This window comes from Eucalyptus grandis, chromosome 4 (assembly GCF_016545825.1).
Source record: "Eucalyptus grandis isolate ANBG69807.140 chromosome 4, ASM1654582v1, whole genome shotgun sequence".
NCBI lineage: Eukaryota > Viridiplantae > Streptophyta > Magnoliopsida > Myrtales > Myrtaceae > Eucalyptus > Eucalyptus grandis.
The window spans coordinates 4,810,239-4,835,728 of NC_052615.1; the positions used below are offsets into that span (position 1 = coordinate 4,810,239).

Consider the following 25,490-nt stretch of genomic DNA (forward strand, 5'->3'; position numbering starts at 1 on the left):
TGAACCGATTATGATGGAAAGAGGACCTCTATAATTTCCAATAGAAGAGGAATCATCATCTACCTCACCTCCGGGATTCGCAAATGGTAATGAAATTCAAGGCGTACAAAGAAGTTAGGGAAGACTTATGAGAAGATTCGCACATTGTACTTTGAATCATGTACAAAAATACATAAGACAGGTTGAACAGAATGCTTACCTAAAATACTTCCACTTGGTGAAGTTAGCTAAGCCTTGATCCCAGATTCTCATATTCAAATTGAATAGTTGGAATTTTCATTTACTAGTACTTGAACTAGCAAGCAAACATCGAGAAGAATCATGTACGCTTAAGGGCTTCATGCACATTGACTGGTTTGAGGGTAGCTAATACTGAGCATCACCAAACTTGGGGGAATATTTAACCATAGCTCAGTTTCGGGAGATACACATGATACATTGATAGACGTACGCTTGTACAAATTGAAGATTCTTCTCCACAGAGGACAATATCTCTGTATTCGCCTTCGCATGTGAAATCCTTCGATTAAAAATGAAGAATCGTGTTGAAGTCTCCACTTCTTTTACAACATTTCCACAGCATCCCAATCCGCGTTATCTCTAAACTCGTGCTCTAGTCGTTCATATCTACGGTCAGCAAGTCTGCTCATCAAACCTAGACCTGCATGAAGGATGATTAATTAGATGCAATATATGAATTAGAAAAGGATACATCAGAACAAAAAGTAGATACCATATGATCTTGGTCGTTCCATTTTTAATACTTCTACAATTCCATCCATCTATAGGCAGGAACAACCTTATACTTTGAAAGTCCAAGTACTCATTCTCATGCAACAACCTTAAGCGAGCAGAGACCCTAATTGAGATATAGAACAAGGTATGTCCAAGAATGAAGCACTAACCTTCAACTATCTTGTAGAGAGCAGACCACCAGCCATCAGCAGGAACTTGATAATGGTACAAAGCATTTTCTATATCTTCGTTGTGCTTCCCTTCCAAGACGTCCTGAAGGGTTATAACTGCATCTTTTGTTCTCTTAAGGATGTTGTCGCTGCTGCTGTCATTGTCCTCGATATTCAAAATATGTAGGGCGTGTTGTTACTGATCAAAACAGTAAACAAAAAAATAGAAAACCAGAAGCTATATTTTTCAAATGAGGAAGAGAAGCACAGAGAAACAGAACACAAACTTGCATACGTCTGTTCTAAAGGAAACTGTCAAGTACAGAACAACTTAAACAAAGCAAAAACTGCTCACGTACATGCAACACATAACTGCACACAAACGTGCTATTAACTTCCTAGAAAATAGCAAAAACACTAAATAGATAACTAAATTGAACTTGGCTGTTTTTTTTTAATAAAAAAACAGAGTAAAACAGAGCAGAAAACAGAACAGAAAACAGAGTAAAAAAAAAAAAAACAGAAAACAGCAACTGAGACATTATAATCCAACAAACTCCTCCTTGGATCAGTTGCTGCTGCATGCTCCAATTTTCTTTCTTAATACTTCAAATCTTCCAGCTTGAAGTGGTTTTGTGAACATATCTACAAGCTGATCTTCAGATCTGCAATAGATCAATTTAAGTTCACCACTTTGTTGCACCTCACGCAGAAAGAAAAATTTGACTTTAAAATGCTTGGTTTTGCCATGAAAAACTGGATTATGAGATATTGTTAACGCAGCCTGATTATCCACATTAACTTCAATACAATCACTGGAATTTAACCACAAATCCTTCATTATCTTCTTCAGCCACAAAGCTTGATTTGCAGCTGCAGTAGCTGCTATAAACTCAGCCTCTGCTGTGGACTGAGCTACAATCTCTTGCTTTTTGGAACACTAGGAAAAACAAGCAGAACCAAAACTGAAACAATATCCAGACGTACTCTTCATGTCATCTACTGAACCAGCCCAGTCACTATCAGAAAAACCTTGCAAATTAAACTTCTGACATTTCTTAAACTTCACACCAAAGAACAATGTTCCTTTGAGATATCTTAATACCCTTTTTGCTGCAATCAAATGTAACTGACTAAGACTACTCATAAACCTAGATAAAACACTCACAGCAAATAGAATATCTAGTTTGGTTGTTGTAAGATACATGAGACACCCAATCAGACTTCTATACATAGAAGCATCTATTGCATCTATTCCATCATTCTTCTGCAGCTTCTCTTTAGCAACCATAGGAGTGCTTACACTTCGACAATCTTCCATCTGAAACTTCTTTAGAACTTCCTTCATGTATTTTTTCTGACAGATGAAGATCTCATATGAAGCCTGTTTGACTTCCAAACCCAAAAAATAAGCCATCTTTCCCAAGTCTGACATCTCAAAAACTGCAAATAAATCTTGCTTCACCTTCTCTATCAATTCCATATCATTCCCTGTCACTAATAGATCATCTACATAAAGTGACAGAATTACAACATTGTGATTCACTTTCTTGACATAAAGAGTGAACTCACTTAAGCTTTTCACAAAGCCAAAATCTTGCAAATATCGATCTATCTTCCCATACCAAGCTCTTGGAGCCTGTTTCAGTCCATATAGAGCTTTCTTCAACCTGTATACACTCTCTTCTTTCCCTTTGATACTAAAGCCTTCAGTTGTTCAACAAAATTTCCTCATCAAGCTCTCCATTCAGAAATGCAGACTTGACATCTAACTGAAATATAGGCCACCCCTTCTCTATTGCAATAGCTAACAGTAACCTTATTGTATCAAGTCGTGCAACAGGAGCAAATGTTTCATAATAGTCTACTCCCCATATTTGTGCATAACCTTTCACCACCAGTCTAGCTTTGTGTTTATTAACAGAACCATCAGGATTAAGTTTTGTTCTAAACACCCACTTAACCCCAATTACATTCTTATTAGATGGTCTGTCAACAAGCTCCCATGTGCGGTTTTTCTGGATCATTGCAATCTCCTCCTGCATTGCTGCAATCCACCTTTGATCCTCCTTAGCTTCCACAAAGTTAGATGGTTCGAGCATTGCCACATTGCTTCTTTTATAGATTTCAGCAAATGACCTTGTACCTCTCACACTGTCTTCCAATCCATCTATAACTTCATCAACCTCTACATTTGTTGCAGGTTGTTTTTTGAATTGTTGCTGTTCTGCACTCTTTCCTTCCATCCAATTCTACTCATCTTCCTCTAGAAAAACAACATCTCTGCTTACAGTCACCTTCCCTGTCATAGGGTGAAAAATTCTGTAAGCCTTTGATTGGAGACTGTACCCAATGAAGATTCCAAGCTCTGCCTTCTTATCCAGCTTGTCCCTCTTGACCTCAGGAACATGAGTGTAACACAAACACCCAAAAACCTTCAAATTTTTCACATAAGGTTTAACACCATACCAGACTTCAAAAGGTGTTGACCTCTCTAATGCCTTTGTGGGCAACTGTTCAACAGAACACCGCGGTATTATTTGTTTCAGCCCAGAACTTTTTAGGCAACATCTTCTCATGCATCATACATCTGGCCATCTCCATAATACTTCTATTTTTCCTCTCACTGACCCCATTATGTTGAGGTGAATATGGAGCAGTGAACTGCTGCACAATTCCTGCTTGCTCACAATTCAACTTAAACTTGTGAGCGGTATACTGTAACCATTATCGGACCGAGCATTTTTATTTTCTTCCCACTCTGATTCTCAACTAAGGCTTTAAACTTCACAAACACATCAACAACTTTAGACTTGGCTCGCAGAAAATAAATCCAACTCATCCTAGTCATATCATCAGTGAAGGTAATGAAATACCTACTACCATTGAGAGAAGACTCAGACATAGGTCCACATAAATCTGTGTGGACTAATTGCAGCTTCTCACATGCTCTCCACCTCCTCCTTTGAAAGGAAATCTGGCTTGCTTGCCAAGAAGACAAGTTTTGCATTGTGGAAATTCCTCCTCCAAACTTGGCAAGTCATCTCGCAAGCTATTTCTCCGCATAAACAACATGCTCTTCCCGTGAACATGCCCAAGTCTTTTATGCCATATCTCTGCATTTTCTTCTTTGCACTTTAAAGCCATCTATTGTATCTCTTATGGCTTGAACATGAAACTCTTGTCCTCCATTGGAATTCTTAGCACTTCTTTGCTATCTGCATTATTAACAAGACATTCATTCCCTTCGAACTTCACTTTATAGCCATTCTCAACTAATTGGCCAACACTTAACAGATTATGGTCAATATTTGGCACAAAGAGAACATCACTAATCAGCTTCACCTCCTGACTTCCTTCAATAGCCACTGTACCCTTCCCTTGTACTTCGATATACTGTCTATTGCCAATTCTGACTCTGGACCTGACTGACATGTCTAGAATCCTAAACAACTTCGAATTGCCAGTCATATGATTGGTACAGCCACTATCCACCAGCCATGCATCATTCCCAACAGAAGATTCATAAAATGAAGCTACAAACAAGTGCTCTTCCTTAGTTTCATTCACTGCTACCTGGGCTTTTCCTGCTTGATGGTAATTTTTTTCTTTGCAGATGGCTTCCATGTGACCCAACTTGTGACATCTTTTGCATCTAGCATCAGGCTTTCTCCAACATCTAAGAAACTGATGATTAGTTCCACCACAGTATTGACAAGGCTTTTTGTTCATCTTCCATTTGCTAGACCCACCAGAATTTCCTTCTTTTGCTACAATCTTGGAGTCACCGACATTTTCTCTGGACTGAATCCATTTCTTCCCTTTGCCTCCATCATTTGACTTCACTCTAGCTTGCAGCGCACTCTCTACAAACTCTTCTCTTCTCATCAGTCTTCTGTGCTCCTGCGCCTGCAGAGCATTTAACAATTATGCAAGCTTTATATCAGGTTAGTCTCTTGTATTTTCCAGAGACGCTATGGTGGCTTCGAACTTCTCTGGAAGAGACACCAAGATCTTCTGAACAAGCCTTTCATCCTTCAAGTCAGTCCCTAAAACTCTGATTTTTTTCAGCTATCCCAACCAACCTATCAGAGTACTCCTTCACTGACTCGAATCCTTCATCCGCTGTCTCTCAAACTCCCTCAAGAGATTCAGCACCTTCATGCCTCTTATCTTCTCATCTCCCTCGTATTCATCCTTCAAGAAATCCCATATTGCCTTTGCGAGAATCACATCTCATGATCCTTGTGAAGATAGTGGGTGAAAAGCGGCGTACGGGCATGACTTTGCCTTGGCCTTCCTTGTGATTCTCTCTTTATGGTACTTTATCTGATTCAAGGTCGGATTGTCTGGAAGTGGAGCAACCTCATAATCATCCTCCATAGCCTCCCATAAATCATGACCCTCCAAGAATGCCGTCATCTTGACAGCCCAAGCCTGATAATTTTCCCCTTAAAAGACGGAGTTGCCATTGCAGAGAATCCATTCGATCCTGCCTCCATCAGCTTTTTCTTTGCAAATCGGAAGCAATCTTCACTCAATTACCCTCACTTCACAGTCCCTTAAGATCCCACAAACGCTATGATACCAATGTTGTTACTGATCAAAATAGTAAACAAGAAAATAGAAAACCAGAAGCTATATTTTTCAGATGAGGAAGAGAAGCACAGAGAAACAGAACACAAACTTGCATACGTCTATTCTAAAGGAAACTGTCAAGTACAGAACAACTTAAACAAAGCAAAAACTGCACACGTACGTGCAACACATAACTGCACACAAACGTGCTATTAACTTCCTAGAAAATAGCAAAAACACTAAATAAATAACTAAATTGAACTTGGCTGTTTTTTAATAGAAAACAGAGTAAAACAGAGCAGAAAACAGAACAGAAAATAGAGTAAAAAAAAAACAGAAAACAGCAACTGAGACATTATAATCCAACAGGGCGTTGTTGGAATTGAGGCTGACCGCCAGAGCAACATTGGCAGCAGCAGCCAGTAGGAGGAGGCCGATCGTTGTCTCTCGCTGTCTAGATGTTTTGTTTCCATCTGTAACCTACTCTCTTTCTTTTGGAGGACTAAGCCACGTAGATACTGCGCATTAGCAGAACCCGTGCTTTGAACCATCTTAGAGAATGCACTTGCTTCATTTGACAGCAGATTCTCTGGAGTATCGTGTTCTGCTACCTGAAGTAAAAGTTGAAAGCATCGCAATTGATTCAGCAATAAGAATTAGAAACACAGCGACATTGAAATGCATGAATGGTTCATTGGGGAGTCACGGTCCTTTTATGTTGAATCAAATAAGATAGTTAATTTCATTTTTTATTTTGAAAGTGTCAAGCGCCACAAGAATCATCATACTTCAGAGATAAGAGTGGTTTTGACTTTTACATATTCATGATGACAAACTTTTAATATGCATTTCTTGCTATTTCTGATGCGTGCATGAATAAGTAGCAATGTTAGAACATACTTGGCCAGCATCGAGCACAAGAATTCGGTCGGTGTCGATGATACTGTTAGGTCTGTGAGCGATGATGACCATGGTGCAGTAGTTGAATTCTTCACGAATGGTTTTCTGGATGAGAGCGTCAGTTCTAACATCGACGGCCGCAGTTGCTTCATCAAGAACAAGAATCTTTGATCTTCTTAGTAATGCTCGAGCAAGACACAGCAGTTGCCTCCGTCCGACACTGAAGTTCTCTCCGCCCTCAGAAACCTTGACAGGACACAGCCAACATCAATATCGATGGTGATCTTTAACGTTCTCTTTCTTAGCTTATAAGTAAGAACCCACGGATACATTTTAAAGCCAATAGAATAATGCAGAGCGTTACATTGGCATCAGCCACTTGCATATAGACAAGTCCAAACATTTATGTAAATCGACATCTCAACTTCAGTTAAGACTTCAGACACTATGATATTTTATGCATTGAGAAAACATTATACGAGGGATCCTTCAGTTTTTTTCGCAGGTAAAAAAATTCCAATATCTATACACTCTGCTTGCTATACCACAAAGTCCTGCCCAGATTGCTCTTTTGCTCTTGCTTGTGGTCTATAATTTAGTCCAAAAGGAGGGATATTACGCATTCATGGAAATTCTGCAGGTGTCATAAAATTAGTCTCAATTCAGAGATTTCCCTAGTGAGATGAGCTAATGGGAGTGCAAGAAGAGCATCCAAGCAATATTTATAACCATACATAGAAGATCATTGCTATTTATTTCTGACCAATCTTGTGCACATCTCCTTTAATTTAAAAAGTTTTGAAATCATGCTACTTTTAATTACATAATTCATGTTTCTAGAAGTATAGGATACATATGTTTGTTTTCCATGAATGGTGCTTCGCTGAGAAGGCATTGCATATGCATGTCAAACTTTTTTGCTGAATACTAAATCATGTCGCTTGCCTTCCATCAATTTGACTCAATTTTTCTCCTTTCTCTGCCAAAAGGCATTAACCTAGTCAATTGTTGTTGTCAACATCTCAACACTAACATGCTTTAGACAACGTCTAAAATCCTTATCCATCACAAGACAATTTTCAAATTTGAAATATTCCCCTTTAACTATGTTAGGTAACTACCGATAATTTCATCAACATGAGCCCAAATTCAACAAGAATTGCAATGATCCCTTCATTGGCATTTTACATGTAGTTACTCTACACAAGCTTACCTCAGCATCCAGGCCGCAAGAGTTCCTCCTGATGACATCCTTCAAATGTGCTCTCTCCAGAGCCTCCCAGAGGTCAGCGACGTTATGTTCATTGAAAGGGTCGAGATTAAATCTCACAGTTCCTACACAAATTTGAAAAGAAAGAAACTATTTGAAATGATATTTAGTCTTCACAAACAATGGGAGTCTAAAGGTTATTTGGTATATAATGTAGAAGCTTCTCAGTTCACAGTAAGGGGGTTCAGTGTACACATTTGTGATTCGTATTGTGGCCTTTTTCACATGAAATGTAAGACAGCACATGAACAGAAAATTGGTCATTTTTTATCCAAACTGTTCCTCGAACTCAAATCAAAGTAGGACAATGAATTAAGACATTTGAACTGATTAGGGCTTGTCAGCAGATTGTTCATGTCAAAAGAAAGCGACCATGCAAGAGTAGTTGGGTAAAGAATTGGATTACAAGAACCGTAAGTGGCTCTTGTGAACCGATGCTTGCTCCAGGGAGTAAAGACTTCTGGAGCTCTAATGTTGGACATATAAGTGAGAAAGAAAATTCTCAGCTATGAATTTGTTTGAGTAGATAGCAATATGAACCAGTGAGCAGACCGATATCAACATGTCAGCAGACTTTCCTATGGAATATCACAGAGGTTGAGTGGAACAGAAGTGGGAAGAATGAAGCCATTTTAACAAAGAAGTTAATGTGTTAAAAGAATTTCACAGTGCCTACCCGAGAAAAGAACTGGTGATTGAGGTATGATGCTAAGGACTTTCCGCAAATCTTCGAGTCCTATCTTAGAAGTGTTGCACCCATCTATCAAGATCCTTCCTTTTTCGAGCTCAACAATTCGGAACAAAGCATTTATCATGCTAGATTTTCCTGCACCAGTTCTTCCAGCTACTCCAAGTTTCTCACGGGGTGCTACTGAAAAGGACAATCCATGCAAGACCGGAGGAAGTTCAGGTCTGTAACGAAGAACCACATCTTCAAATTTAATTGATCCCAATGAAGGCCAGCCAGGAGGGGGCCGGTTGCTCTCTACTATAGCCGGAGCCTCGGAAGGCAATTCTATGTACACACCCACACGCTCTACAGCATTTAGACTATTCTCAGCTCTGCTTGCATGTCTCAGAACACCACTCAAAAGGCTCGTTATATTCAAAGTGTAGCTGAGGAGGAGACCCATAGTTGAAGCAAAGGCTGCTCTGTTTTCTGCTTTTCCGGTCTGCATGACTGCAAATGTCGCTGTCAACCAGATCATTATGCCTCCTAAAGTCTCCAACCTTATGGTGAGCCAACGGTTGGAACTGACATTGGCAAGGGTGAATCTGATATTATTGTCCATGGCCTTGGCGTTAATGGTGGCCAACCTATCATATGCTTTATATGCATGTATTGTTGACAAGCCATTCATTGCTTCTCCGAATTGCGCATAAACTGGAGATCTGGTAATTGAATCCAAGCGTTTCACTTCACGAGATGTAGTCTGTTAACAACCACAAGGCAAACAATTAGAGAGGCAATTACATCAAAAATTCTATAGGGACTCGGCTACTGGTAGAGGACGAAACATGCGATAGAACAAGTGGTGTAACGCTATCAAGCAATTAAAAGGATTTTCTCTTAGCATTGATGACTAACGCTCCCTCTGCCAAAAAATGACAAAAAGATGGGTAAAAGAAATACTCATTCTGAGCCAGCATTGCTTATTACTTAATCACTGTTTCTTAAAAAGGAAAAAGAGTGTTGCTTTCTACTTTAGAAGGATTATGGAAATCATCATTCCGGATTTCCACTGTGAACCATCTAAATGGCAGTGGGAAGTGTCCAAAGAATCCCAGAAAATGTAAATGCAACATCAAAATCTCAGGTTATGCGGCAGAAGAATATAGCTTTCTCCACTAAGTGGGACAAGGCTTGGCAATTGTGGCCATAATGAAAAAGCATTATGGAGCAAACAAATCTGCACTCACCTGGTAATACAGATAGGCTGCATAAAACAAGATCAAGAGCGGCATTATGGCCCAAAGAGAGATTGTGCTCAAAATTCCTATAAGCACAAAAGTCGAAAGTATCTGCCAGACTCGGCCCATGAACACATTTACAAATTGGGCAACATTGCAATCTATGTCGCCTAGATCCTTGGCAAACCTGTTGATTATTCTTCCCATTGGGTTGGTGTGAAAGAAAATCATGGGAGCCCTTAATAAAGACTGGAGCATAGAATCATGCAATCTTTTTGCTGCACGGAGGCTCGAAATAATCAACCAATAAGCATTAGTCAGTGTCACGGTCACCTGATTCACAGAAATACGGGAGTTGTCATGGAAGTTGGCAGAAAGACCTTCTGTTCGGTTGACAAATACCCACATCCACCAAAGACACAAACGCAGAAATAGAAAAGCTAGCAAATAGTCTGTTTCATGGTATGATAACTTAGATTGTCTCTAAAATCACATTATTGTTTCCTCACTATAAACGAGAAGTTGTAATCCAAACAGGACTAAGAGGTAATGTAGCTTTACCATTTCATCGATGATCAAGAGAAAAAATTATAGAAGCACAAGCTACTGCATAAAAGATAGTAAACTTGGAGAGATCTATCTACCGAATTTTGATGTACCTGACCAAAGGACAGAAGTGCGTAGATCAATATGTAGAATCCTGGTCTGTAGTCCTCTGAAGTGCTTTGATCTGTCCAGAAACTCAACCACTTCCTACTTGAAATACGAAGAACTTCAGTTGAAATATAGCATATAAAGAGTACTGCCACCACCCACAGGCCTCCCAGTGCCCCTTTGTACCTAAATATATCATATGAAGGTCAAAGATAAGTAGCATTATTGCTATGTGGTGCGGATTATTGAATCCTTAAAAAAAATGAAGGAGAACAGCATTTACCCCCCCCCCAAAAAAAAGGACCAGTATTGGGGTTTTCAATAAAAAAAGGAAATGGCAAATGCATGGACCTTCGATGCTATTTAACGATACACATGAAACATAGTTATCACATGGAGCAAACCTAAACATCGCAGAAAAAGGTACAACCATGTTTTGACTGATGTCAAGTGAAGCTGAAAAAAAATGTTGCACATACTTACACTATATGATTATTGCCTTTATACAGCCTTAGGTGTTAGATGGACTTACTCAAACTTTTTGTTCAAACTATCACATGTATGTTCGAGGTCATTTAATTGGCTTATTTGAACCCTAGTTCCATCGTAGAGTTCAAGAAATCTTTTAGGTCATGTATTTCGTATCCATAGATAAGCCTTTCTGGTAAATAATTTGTCTACCGACAATTGTTAGAAGACGAAGTTTCATATCATGCATTTTAGTACCTCATCAGGACTTTCCAACTCACAATGCCCGTTTCCCGTTCCTCTTGCTTAATAAGTACCGACTTCCCTCCTTTACCTTTCTTCCCACGGCCTTGATCTTTTGACGATTCATCAACAATGCTGTCAGTTGCTCTTTTAGATGTTTTCTCCTCTACATTTTTCTTCTCCTCCTCCTCGGCCTCTTCTGTTTGGTCCTCCATTTTTCCTGCATTCTCCATAAGTTTCTGGAACAAAATCCCGCTTTTAGAGAGCTCCTCAAAAGTCCCCTCCTCCTTGACCATTCCTTCATGAACCACAAGGATTCGATCCACTTGAGGAAGAAAATGCAGCTGGTTCGTGACAAGGACCCGGGTCTTCCCTCGCAGCTCTTCCTTGATACAGCTATTGAACACCTGTATGCGACCGCGGGTATAAGCTAATACAGGAATTTGCCTCATCTCTAAAAAATTGAAAAAAGAGATCCTACTGAATGTAAGATCTATGTATGTGAAACTGAAGGTCACTTGAGACGTGGAGAAAAGTGGAGCCAAAGGTTCGGATACCCCATTTTATTAAAAATTAATGAAAGAAGCTGGTGAAACAAAGAGAATAATAGATACGCCCAAATTTAAGTCCCAAATCAGAAAATGCCTATGAGTTTGAAATTAGCATATGTTGCTTCAATTATCCAGTTTTGATGGCAGCAAGTTGTCATAAGGGCAGGACTGTAGGATCAAAATTCTCATTCTTGTTTAACTGAAGCATTCGAGCATTCTTTGCGGAGAAAGCCTTGCAGTTGCAAGTATGCAGTTAATGTTGAAGCCCTGCAACATTAATTGCTACGCCTGGGGTAAAGAGTAAATAATATTCTGTGTCATGAATTTCAAACCTGTCGACCAACATGAGCATCCAGGGCACTTAAAGGATCATCAAATATGTAAATATCTGAATTTGAGTAAACAGCCCTGGCCATAGAAACCCTCTGCTTTTGCCCTCCGCTTATATTCACCCCTCTTTCACCAATCTCCGTAAGATCACGACCCTGAAAAATAATTGAGACTGATAATTAACGGATCACATATCCCATGTTAGTAAGAGAATCTTGCAAAGCACTGAGTCCCACTTAACTGGAAGCAAATCGAGATCATGCTCCAATTCAGTTACGCTGACTGCCGTCCAATATCTTTCCTGTTCAAATTTGGTTCCAAATAAGATGTTGTCACGCACCTGAGATCACACACACTAGGGATTAGGACATGAGAAAAGATGATGATAAGGCACTTAACATCGACAGAAAAACAAAAACAGCACTGTGCGACTTACAGTAGCATTGAAAATCCAGGACACTTGAGGAACATAAGCAACGGTTCCCCGGATAGTAACGCATGCACTGGAGAGAGGAGGGAGTTCCCCAAGCATTGCAGATATGAGAGATGTCTTTCCTTCTCCAGTACCACCAACAATAGCAACTAGGCTACCAACTGGTATGTCCAGATTGATGTTTGATAATGTGGGTTTTTCTGCCTGAAGTTAGCTTAAAATTTAGCCTCCACTTGAAATAAGATAGTGCGACAAAAAGACTGGAGTTATGCTGAATTATCCAATATCAGTTAGAAAACATAGTTACACTAACTTGAATCAGCAAAGTGATGGCAAAAGAGACGCATTCACCCAGAGAAATATGTCCTCTGAGTTTTGAGTTCAGTTATTTGCCTCCTCGGACATTTAGCAAGAGTGAATTTATCCCCAAAGATTACACAAGAATTAGTCAAGTTCCTCGCATGATCAGTCACGTATGTAGCAGTTGTGAGAGCACTACTCACTTATGTAAATGCTTAAGTTGTTCGATGAAAGGTGTTCTTTAAGTTTTGATTATGGCATCTACTAACTTCAAGGGTCAATGAAAATTTTCTAACATGCCTTCATCCTTCAAATCACAGCAGTGATTACTATTGTGTATGTCTATAAATGCATTGTTGGTGGTGTTACAATCCCTAAAACCTGGATGACTATACTATTATCAACAGTTTTTTCACATTGTAAAGGGAAAAGGTAAGTGATTTTGCCAGACAAAATGCAGCATATGTTTATTTGACCTTAGAGTCCCATGAAAAGTGGCCATCCTTGATTGAAATAGCTGGCTGTCCTGGCTCAATTGGTGGATTAGGAACTAAAATTCTCTCTTCTGCTAAAAATAGGTCCTCCAAACGTTGCAGGGAATTATTTGCAGTAACAACCTGGGACACAAAAGTAAGATTGGAAACTAAACGATAGCAAACAAATGTTTGCAAGCACAGTTAAAATAGAATTCTGAATCTAAGATAGAGAATATGCATCATCTTTGAGAAAGCAAAGGTAAAAAACCGTAATAAGCACAAAAGAGAAACTCTGACTCCCACTTTCCAAATGTCAAAAAAGTAAGGTAATGAAGAGATAATCTGTTGCAGATTTAGTCATCACAACATTGTTTGGCCTTCCATTTCAATTATCAAATTGACATAACAGGTTTAACCTTCGACTAATGAAATTTCAATTATTTATGCTATTTCAACAACTAGGTAATCAGTTTATCTTAAAGAAATATGTAGTATTTGAGAAATGATTATCCCCTTTCCACACGCCATATTGTCCAACTCAAAGAATCAGATCCATCAGTAAGATAATCTACTGCAGTTCATCTTCGATATTCTATTCGATTTCTCTAGCAGTTTGATATTGTCAATGGTTTTCCTCATCGCCAAAGCAAGATGAATTGATACTTAAACTGAGTGAGGCTATCATGAACAACATATTCAAGGTACACGATAGGAGCAAAAACAAAATGATAGGTACACGAAGCACGAAAATAAACACGCATGTTTGATGTTGATGATGCGGTATATCAGTAGACTATTCTATTCAAGTGACAGAGATACAGAGATAAGGTTAGGATGAAGTGAAAGAACCTTAGACATCAAGTTAGGGAGCATGTTTAAAGGAAACCGTAGCACAGCAAAGAGAGAAAGTGATGTAAACGCCCTCGCTGGTGTCAAATCCCCACCTAGCAAAGTGAATGCCCCAAATGAGACAACGGTCACGATGACGGGGATGCTGTTGAGAACAAAGCTGTTGAACTGCCACCAAAATAAAAATCTCAGACAAATAGAACCATGAGGCATCATGGAAGGAGAAAATGTCATGTCCATTAGCTTTCTCGCCCTTCTGACAAAGAGAGTCCAAATTCACTCGCGTGCCATTACTTGAATGGAGACTATTTTCCATGTACTTTTTGGTAATAAATATGCTGATTTAAGAAGAGATAGTATGAGGCTATGATGCATGAAAAGAAATAGAGAATCGGAATTGTTTGCATACAAGTACCTATGAAAGTATTTGAACTGCTGTCAGTCTGCTTGGTAAGTTTACCATGGACAGAAAGCCAAGCCAGGTCGTTTCAGAATATTTTTTTTTTTTACACAAGCAATATCCTGCCACTGATGTTCTTTCATCTGTATGGCTCTCTCTCTCTCTCTCTCTCTCTCTCTCTCTCTCTCTCTGCATGCGAGCGTGTGTTGTTGTGCAGATGTGCATGTGTCGGTGTGAAGAAGTGCTCGAGTCAGTCTGCATGTGTGTGCGTGTAAATATAATGCATATTCGGGAGAGCAAGAATTTTCAAACTGTCAATAAAACTGATAATTCCACGATCAAAATGCATAATATTATCTTAATTTTGAAATAGTCCATACCGCAGATAGCAGTTGCGCTTTACGGAACCATAAGAGCTCATCACTTCGTATTTCTTGAACTCTAGATTGAAAGCTCTTTTCCCAAGCATAACACCTGCAACAATTTTTCCATTGAATTTCAGTCATTGTAAAATGAATATAGCCACAGAGAATGTAGGCCAGGGCATCCTGCTTATTCAACATACTTCACAGTGTCCATTGCGGCCAAAATTTCGTTCATGAGGCTGACTCTCTTGTCAGTCCACTGCAGCCCTTCCTTGGTCATTTTCTGCATTTTGCTGATTATGACTGTCTAATTCACCAAGAAAAGTTGTAAGATGTAAGACAATTGATTGTAAAATGGAGGATTAATCATCATGGTACAAATGCTAACCCATGAGTTGATAGTGACAATGTGGTGCAGAAAACCTCTTTTAGCTAATCAATACTACTCCTGATACAACCGTTACTACATAGAAGCTTCGGACAAAAAACGTCCTCTACTTCCTAGATCAGAATGTCCTTCAAACAAATTAAAGTTTAAGAAAAAAGGGACCTCCAAATAAGCATAAAAGTTAACACATATATGGTCTAACTTAAATTGGTAAATGTTACAATGATCATGGAAGTGGAGATGATAAACTTTCGCAGGAAAACAAAAGAAGAGCGTAAGCTTACTTGCAATGGGATCATGAGGACAAGCATGAAGGATCCAAGCAGCGAAGCAACACCTAATTGCTGGTACAGAAGAACCATGGCAATGACAATACGAAATGGAGCGGACCATAAGTTGTGAAGTTGTTGGCATATTTGCTGAACAATATAAGGTATCACGTCAGATGTAGTTCACGAAGTTTCACTTTTGCAAAATCAGAAGAGCTGGGCATATGATTTCCAAACTAAGGAAGATATCAGCATTGACTTAACTAAATGACAGTTGCAGCAATAAGAGAACTATGGTAGTAATGTCATGATCATGTCTGAGGTGAGAATCTCACCTGAAGTGCATTAGCATCTGTTGTTATCATGTTTGTTATCTTTCCAGATGGGAACTTCTTGCGACCCTCATGAGTGAGTCTTAAGGATTTGCGGAAAATGGCCGCCACCTACCAATAAGGTCGAATAAGCTATTTAATCGCTCCACTATTATAAACGGCGAAGAATGACCTAGACTAAGTATCTGATACTGAGGATTTGTACACATCTGGAAATGTTTTTTTTACCAAAGTTGACCTCAGCCTGAATCCCGTTCGAAGTGAATTCTGAAAGTACTGGGCTTCGCAAAGCACACCAAGCGACTGTACAGAGTCCAATCAGAACTTATTAGCATATCTAAAAACAGCAGATTTCACATTTCTTATTGATGGAAGAACATCATCATTGAATAAGAAGCAAAAGCCAGAGGCAACGACAACGACAATTATAAGTAAAGCAGAAATTTTTGGCATATGGTAAAAAATTATCTCAGAGATGGTATCGATAAACTTGATTTACCATTTACCATGGTGATAATGATATTCAGGCCCCTTTTGTTTTGCGGAAGATGAATGATTTAAAAAATATTCTGCTAAAAAAGATCGCTTGTATTACTTATAAAAATGAACGAAATGAAATATTTAGTCTACGAAAATATTTAGATATAAATTGTCGTCTTTAGCGAAAAAAATTTCATTGACTAATCCAAGCGATCATTTTCTGGTAAAGGCTTTCCAAATCATCCATTTTTTAATGAAACAAACGGAGCCTTACTTCACCTATTGCACTATAAAATTTTAACGGTGTTCAAACTTGAAGGAAAGGACTCTGACTCCCAACATAAATCAAACTTTGACACAAAACATACCACACCGACAAGAATCGCAAAGGTATAGAGGTAACCAGTCCATGCAGGGTCCCCTTTTTGCATTGACTGCACGTAGCAAAGAAAGACACATCAGAAAAACAAATCTGTTCTTGGAAAAGTAACTCCATCTAACATGAGCCATCATGCGTTGAATGGAATACAAAAATAAAAGGTCAATCTATGTGCACAATATTTTATGCCATGGAAGGCAAGGCGATTGAGACCTCAAGATTAATCTACCCGTAGAACAGAACAGATGACATTTTTATTCAATCAATCAAAGTCCCACAATCATTATGCCGTTGCTGTTCATTTGTTGTCCTGTTTATGTTCAATCAGCTTTTCTGTCACAACAAAACATAGATCACTTCCAAAATGATTACTAGAAAATGGCATGTACCCTATGAAAAGCATGCTCTGTTTCTGCAGGGTCCCGCCTCCCTATTAACAACCCTTCAAGTCCTCCATCCATAGATGGTCTTTCAAATAATATTCTAGTCATTTGAGGAAGGATCCATGGGAACAATTTTCCAAAATTAAGCATATATTTTCCAAAATTAAGCATAAAAGGTCACAATTCTTAGATTGCCTCAAAATCTTAAAAGCAGAGTCCAGCACTGATCTAAAAATTGATGCCTACATATTCATCTGATGTGTATTTATATATACAGAGAGAGAGAGAGAGAGAGAGACTTGGAAGAACTTACTTGAAGGAGGTGGTTCAGCAATGTGGGCCCAGCAAATTGGGAAAGATCATTTCCAATCTGTGGTTATCCATGTAAGAAAGAGTTACTATGCTTCCATTGAGCATTGCATATTCAAGAGAACATTATGCTCTTGCAGGATTGTTGTTACTCCTAGACTCAATCACGAGACGAAGCCTTAAAGACTTCAATCCTTTAGATACCTTTTTTTTGCTATTTCAGATTCGTCAGTTTCTAATGTTCTGCTCAACCTAAGTAAATATATAAAGGTGCATGCATAGTATATGGCAATCATCATCCAGCTAAGATAGGAGTTAACATTTGATAAAGCACATCCACCACATATGTGGTATCATACTTACCTTAAAGAAGCCTCCCAACCAAAACCTGAAGAAGCAAGCAAACTGGGCAAATGAGATGGGGAACATTCAAACAATGAGGAATCTTACAGAATAAAGCTGTACAGATGTCTGTGCACTGTCAAATCGAAATTGGAATGAAGAATGAGACATGAGATGCAATTAAACCAATACATACCGTCTTCCAAGGCTGCTGTTCAAAGCTCTTAAAAGCCATGGTTTGGGCCTTTGAGACTCTTTGGCCCAGCATTTCTGGAATCTTCAAAATAAGATACGATTGCCATGCTTTAGAAATTTATCTGAATACACAAAAAGTTCAAAATACAGCTAAAGAAAAGTGGACGCAAACATTTTGATCAGCTCCTCAGTCCTATCCCAAGAGTCTAACTTCCAAACATCCTTTTCGGTAATCGGTCTTTTGTAGCCTTGCTGCATAAGTGGAGTCATCCACCCAAAGTATATCCCTATACGAGAGAGAGAGAGAGAGAGAGAGTCATTGACGATACAACAACAAGCAGCTGATTAATAAAACACTAAACAAAATCCAACTCCATTTCACTAGACCCCCAAAGAAATGTCTCATCTCACTTTCATTTTCTAGCAAAGCAATTACATTTTGCTTCAGGTAGTAAAAGATATGCGCAAAGGGGCAACAGACAAATGCCACCATTAGAAAGCAAGCAAAAACACAAGCAAATTGGACTCATTAAGCAGACAGAATCTGAAAATGTCATATTATTAGTTCATTATCACTGCTTATTGGAAAATTGCGGGCAATTTGACATGTCAATGCATAGAGACTAGCTGAACTAGTCAGATCTTATGAAAAACAAGCTGAACGGTTGGATAAAAAAATGAAGTTCACGTATTACTCACTGGAAAATATGTTGACACGCCTTTCAGGACAAACTCGCTCCTCCTCCGGAAGATTCTCATATTCAACACTATCAAGAGGGTCGGTGTGGATCATCGTATACCCTGGACAAGGGTCCAGATTCGGAACATAGACAGAAAGAAGAATCCCAAATATAACCTTCATCGAAAGAAGCACAAAAAAGAAGAAGATTAAATCAGAATTCTTTTGATCGAGTTGACCAATGACAGAAAGAAATCTCAATAATTGCCAATGTTCATATCAAATCTATTGACTGATGAATCCTGACAGGAGCAGTTTGTTCAAAAGGCTAGGAAGTTATAAACAGATGAGTCTAGGAGTAACAGTTTATTGAAAGAGAAGTAACCTGGCAAAAAACCGTGCTGATACACAGATAAAGTGCAGACCTGGAGTAGAAAAGATAATATATTAGGTCCATCCTGGAACATACTGAATATGGATCTTAAACTCTAAAACAATGCGATGCTGTTACACATTGTAACCAAACAACCTGCTTCAAAAAGGTTCTTAATTCTCCAAGAAAGATTTCCAATTCTAGTAGATTGAATAAGGCAACTCAACCTACAACTGGCTATCATCTTCGACCAATCAAAATTAGTTTCACATTCCCACAGAGAGATCATGGTGTTGGCTTAATTATGGCAAATCAACAGTGACATGCTTTCAAAACTAACATATATAGTATGAAAGATGCGTAACATGAAATATTATAACTAGCCAAACGCACCAGTTTAAGAAGCAATTTAACCGTATTCCAGGACCTGGACGGGAAAAATCTTGCAAATATGTCCTTCGCCATGATTAAGTGATGACATAATTTTCAGTAAAGCAGTGTGGTCACCAAGGAGAACAAATGCACACTCCATAGTATTTTAACAATCGAAAAGTCAATTCTTTCAACAGTTTTCATCAATCTGCATAGCTTGAAGATAGAGAGAGAGAGAGAGAGAGAGAGAGAGAGCATCTAATAGTATCACTATACTAGTATCCAAGGGTATATAAGGAGAATATGAGATGTAGATATTCGAAATAGATATTTGAAATTTGAGCAGTTATGTTAAATGTCTCCTAAAGGATAAAAACTAACCTATGATGCTGATAGTGGTCTCTCATTGAGAGGATGAGATTGAGCATCACAGCTTCCCCCACCAGAACATAGATGACTCCAAAGCGCACGTACCATCTGAACTCCCGAATGTAAATGTGCATTTCTAGGCTGATCATAACTAGCATGAAGCACCAAGCAAGAGACTCTATGGTTAACGATACCATCTGCCAAAGAAAAACGGAGGTGTGATTACAAAGCTTATTAGACTCTCAGTTTGCCAGCCAATGTAAACAGCATCATTTGAGATTGTTACAGACTGGTGTTCTGAAGACTTTCAGTATAACACAGATTGCAAACTATCATGACCAGACATTAGCGGGCAAACGGCATGGAAATTCGTGGTATGGTAGTGGCAGAAACAGAGTTGTGCGATTTGAAAGTTTTAACTACAAATGGTAGTCGATTTGCTTGCTCAAAGAGGATTAAACTTGGAACGGACGGAAATTGGAAAAGCCCACATGTGCAATGTTTTCCATTAAGGGTTGGGGAAAATGTTTTCTACTTTTGAGAAAGAGGAAAAAAATTTCCTCAATCACTTCCTCTTATCTCACACTCATGTTACCCTTTTCTTTCTTTTCTTTTTTTTTTTTTAAAGAAAAAAAAATCGAATTTTTAATTTTTAAATTTTTAATTTTTAATTAATTTATTTATTTATTTATTTTTTAGTCCTGGCTTGGCTGATCGTCGACCATGACAATCGCTAGCAACCGGCCAGGCTCATGATCTGGTTAGCAGCGAGCTCGAGGCCTTGGCAAGCCCACTCGCTTGGCTCACCGTCTAGGCAAGCTCGGGCCTTGCCAGAGGGTGAGCGCGAGCCTCTGGCTCACCAATCTGGCACTGGCCAAAGAAGAGGAAGACAAAAACAAAGAAAAAAAAATTAAAATTATTTTTAAATATAAAAATAATTTAAATTATATTTAAAAAATAAATAATAATAAATGTTGAAAAAAGAGTGCATGAAAGAAAAAAATTTCCTGGAAAATATTTTCCACTCATTTCTAGGTTTCGGCCAAATACCAGAAAAAAAAAATTACATTTTCTTGAAAAATGGCTTTCCAAGAAATATTTTGCAAAAACGCCACATTTTTTGCAAATCAAACGGAACATTTTGTGGCTTTTATCAAAAGGCTAAGTTCCACATCACACGGAATGGAGCCATAATGGGGAATGCTACATTCTGACGAGCATTTACTGGAGCCAAGCTTCTTCCAAAAGAAAGCAGTTGAAACAGAAAAAAAAAAGAAAGGACGGTCAACGTGCTAGCAAACAATTTCAGCCTAATGCTTTCATTTAGGTTGGGGTTGAGCAACTAGCTATGTAAGTTTGTTAATGGTTTACAATATGGGAGTCCCTCGATGTGCATGGTCACACATTAAAAAAAAAAAAAAAAAAACCAGCTAATCAAGATTGTTCATCAAACAACAAAGTATTACGTTTACGTTGGAGAGTTGAAGCTAGGAACACGGTACAGTAAAATTCCTACCTCATATGGAAGGAGGATAGTCTGACCATCCAGATTGAAAACCGAAAAGCCCATCACCAACCTCAGCACAGGCTCGGCAACGCAGTAAAAAGAAAGCAATCCCAACATATAGTTGTAGCATTTCGACCTCAAACGGTATCTCTGGACTTTCGAAGTCCTCTTGATCAACCAAATTCGGTAGCAGCAGAGGCCCAGAAGAACCAAATGGGATATGGAGATGACCAAGGAATTAATGGCGCAAGGTGTGTACGCACCGAAAGCACTGTCCGCAGTCCTTGCCCAAATCCCATTCGCCACCGGCCGGCAATACCAATCCAACAGTTCATGAAGTAATTCCTTTTTTGCATCGCAATGAAGATGGAGCCTTTCCTACAAGAGAAAGAGTCCATCGCAACTGCTTCAGTTAGAAATGCAACTGTATTCACCCAGAAGTCTCATAGCAAAAAATTCCCTAGAATCAATACACACGTTTGGAAACGTCCATCATGAATGCTGCAGGGAATTTGGAATTGGAAGAAGTTAAGCAGGAAAACCCGCTATGGCGAACTCACAAGAAGTCACTAAGTTTATGTAGATTGAAAAATGAACTGCAAGCAAAGTCACAGTGTTCCCACCTAAAAAGCTGGTTAAATGTCTTCGACTTCAGAACCTATGTAGCACCGACATGAACACGCAACATGCGACACGGCATGACACGACACACCAACACGTTATATATTAAATATATTTTTATATATAAATATAAATATAATAATAATAATAATAATAATAATAATAATAATAATAATAATAATAATAGCCTAGAATTAATTTACACGAAAAATCTTAAATAATATCATTCATTATTTTAATTTGTTACAATAATACATAAAACTTAGAGGAAAAAAACATTGTTTGAAGAAAAATGCTGAAATTATATTTTAAATTTATTTATTTATCATATATAGCATTTTTTTATTACTTCTTGCATAGTAAAAGAAATTTAAAAAAACAAAAACAATTATAAAAAAACAAAATCGAAAAAAAAATTGACCCCGTGCGTGTATATTTATAGCAATTTTATTACTTCTTTTATTAATTTTTTTGTGTATATTTATATTTTGCCCTCTCAAATATTAGAAATTTTTTAAATTGATATTGTCTGTCAGAATTCTGGACTCGCATGTCGGAGCGTATTGGAGAGAGTTGACTATGTGTCGGATTTTTCGACACTCGTTGACCGTGTGTGGGAGCATGTCGAGACGTGTCGGAGCATATCGGACACATGTCGAAGTGTCGGATATGATACAAAGACTTCCAGAAAGTGTTTGTGCTACATAGCTTAGAACTACGACCTAGAAGAAATTAGAAGTCTCATAACTCGCAAACATAGCACCAGACAATCGTCCCAAACAAAATTAGAAACGAGAAAGGACATATAACTCCACAAACACACACACTCGGACAGGGAGGGAGGGAGGACCTGCAACACTGTCTGGAGCTGCTTCATGTTGAAATGGCTCGTGAGCTATATACATGGCGAGGGCATTGAGTGAGACAACAAGAGTGCGGCGGATGAATCATCACCAAGAAAAAGGGAATTAAAAAAAGAGGAAAAAGGATGGAAACAAGGGTCAAAAACAGGACATTGGAAGTCTGACGTTTTTCAAAAGAAGAAAAGGAGAGGGGGACCGATACAGACAACGACATTTTGGCGCTAGTGCGTCACCACTTACGTAGGCAGCCCATTTTTTTTTTTTTTTTTGGTCAGAACGTAGGTGGCCCTCTCACATTAGCCGCAACGTGATTAGTTTATGGCATTACTCACTATATTTTGGACTTACAATCATACAAATTGACGAAGGCCGCGAGGGGCATTCTCTTTAGGAGTCCATTATAATCATTCGGATTTTTTAGTCTCTTGATTCACTATCCTCTTCTTTACAGATGGGCAACGTCCCAAGGTTTTTCTTTATGAATTTCTTGAGCTCATAGATCATTAGGATGCAACCTCCCCTAGATTGATTTGTTATATTATATCCTACGGTGTCGTGAAAGATTTGAGAAGCCTAAATGCATTAATTGATAGCAATAGTTTGGGTTTAGAGGGTGTCATGGTTCTACTTTAGAGATATCCATTAGGGTGCAACCTCCCTTAGATTGATTTGTTATATTGTATCTTGCACTGTTGTGAGATGTTTGAGAATTCTAAATGCATTAATTGATAGCAATAGTTTGAATTTAGAGGGTGTCATGGTTCTCCTTAGGATATTCTCTCAATCTTTTTGTGACATCCGGAATTTTTCATCTTTGTTGATAATATCTAGGATATAAACTTCAGTATCATTTAGTTTGGAATTTCGGATATGAATGGACGTCATCAATTTTATGGGGTGTGGAAGGTATTAGGACGATTTTCTGCCATTGTAATTGCTCGGAGCTCGATTTGTTAAAAGTAAATTGACAAGTGTTGACATCTATGTGGTAATATAGAATGATGGTAATTTATTCACCACCCTTTTAGTTGTAGATATGAACCGATATGCTTTGAATTATGTATTTCGTGATTCTTCAAGTTTTAAATTTACCAAATTAAAATTTTCCGAGCATTTGGTATTATTCACTAATAATTATAGTGGGTTCAAAATATTTTTAGGATTTACCAATTGTTTAGAACGGGCACCGATTTCCATGTTCATGTACTATTTGCTAGATTTTTTAGTAACTTGATGAAACATCTATGTTGGAAACTATGTAGTTGGAAATTGTGTAGTTGATCCACTTATTACTTTTTAATTTGTGCCACCTCTCTTCATTCCAACAATTATCTTTACCCACCATTGATGACATTAAACTAAGCCTAGCGTTGACATCATGCATGACATCGTTAATATTAATATTAGTCCATTAATAGCATTGATGACTCATTTCATTTATTTGGCCATCTACTTCAGAATTAAGCCATTTGTAACATTTTAATTTGAACACATCTTCTTTAATTTTCAAATGTTTTGTCACGTCTCGATTCTCGGGCACGCACATATCATTATCTATTGGTTGATTTTATAATGCGATATCCCAAGACTATGTATCGCCGACCCTTTCATTTCTTAAGCATATGCGGAAGCAGTTATAAATCTCTAGACAGTAAATCGATGGGATAGAAAAGTAAGGCCATATTTTTCATATTGAAACTTATAACCAAATTTTTATACAAAACATAAACTAGAGTAGGGGTGAGCAATGGTCTAGGGTCGACCTTGGACCGACCCTGGACCGACCCAACCCTGCTGGTCCTGGTCCGGTTCTCAAGGGAACTGGGTCGGTCCTTGGTCTGAAATTCGGGACCAACACCGCGGTTGGTCCTCGGCCTTAAGAATTTTGGGTCGGTCCAACCCCGGACCAACCCCCCGTATATTATATTATATTATATTACATTATATTATATTATATAATTATTTTATATATTCAAACCTAAGTAAAATGTTTGTTATATTATATTATATTGAGATGTTCTATCAATAGCATTAATAGTAATTTCAATTTAAAACTTTTGTTGAGTATTAATTAAGTGTCGTTTGTTTTGTTTTCAAGTATTTAGAAGTTTAAGTGAATTAACAAGATGTGAAGTTATATATTCATGGTTTATATTAAGTATTTTGAACTTTTTATGGTTTAATTGTATTTTACTAATGAATTGTAGCTATACTTTGCTTTTCAATTTGCGTCAAATGGTATAAGTTTTTTAATAGTAGAGTAGTACTGCAGTTGCTACGGTGATTTACTAGTCAAGTGATGTGAAGCTTATTTTTTGGTTGAGTGGACTCTACATGATCAAATGCAGGAAAACGCTTTTGCATATAATGTTATGAATATTAAAGATAGATGATTACAAGAACTTTCTATCTTGTCCCATATCTTGAAGAGCGGTTAGCAGTGCGAAATTTCTATTATTGTGTCATCTTAAATTTGCTAAATATGTATTGGTATTTATAGTTTAGTTGCACAATGCCACATTATCGATGGATGTATAATTTGAATTTGTAGATTTTCTTTTTGATGGAGTATAAAAAATAAGATGAAAAAGAATTATCAATCGGTCCCGGGTTGACCCTAGAACCGGACCAAACCCATTGGGTCGGTTTGGTCTTTGGTCCCAAGCTCAATAGGGTCGGTCCTTGGTCTTAAAAATTGAGGACCGACACTGTACGGGTGGGTCCTAGGGTTAGAGGGTAGCCCGGACCAACCCGGACCATGCTCACCCCCAAACCAGAGTACTTTACAACTATTCACACATTTTTACTCTAACTCTATTCACATCAAAATGGAGTTCTCAAAAGAAGATAGAATCTCAATCCATCCAGGTTGTACTCCAGATCCCTCTCGGTATTATCTTCTTCTTCCAAAAATTCTTCTCCTCCGATTTTACCTCAAAGTTCTCATTCTCAAATTCCTCATTTTCAGCTCTTCATCGGGATCCTGAAATGTTGTC

The 25,490-nt window shown here is 38.2% G+C and overlaps 1 pseudogene; it reads right to left on the reverse strand.

Moving 5' to 3' along the window:
* Positions 1-223: 223 nt before the first annotated feature.
* Positions 224-25,490, reverse strand: part of LOC104440731 — a 49,398-nt pseudogene continuing 24,131 nt past the window's right edge.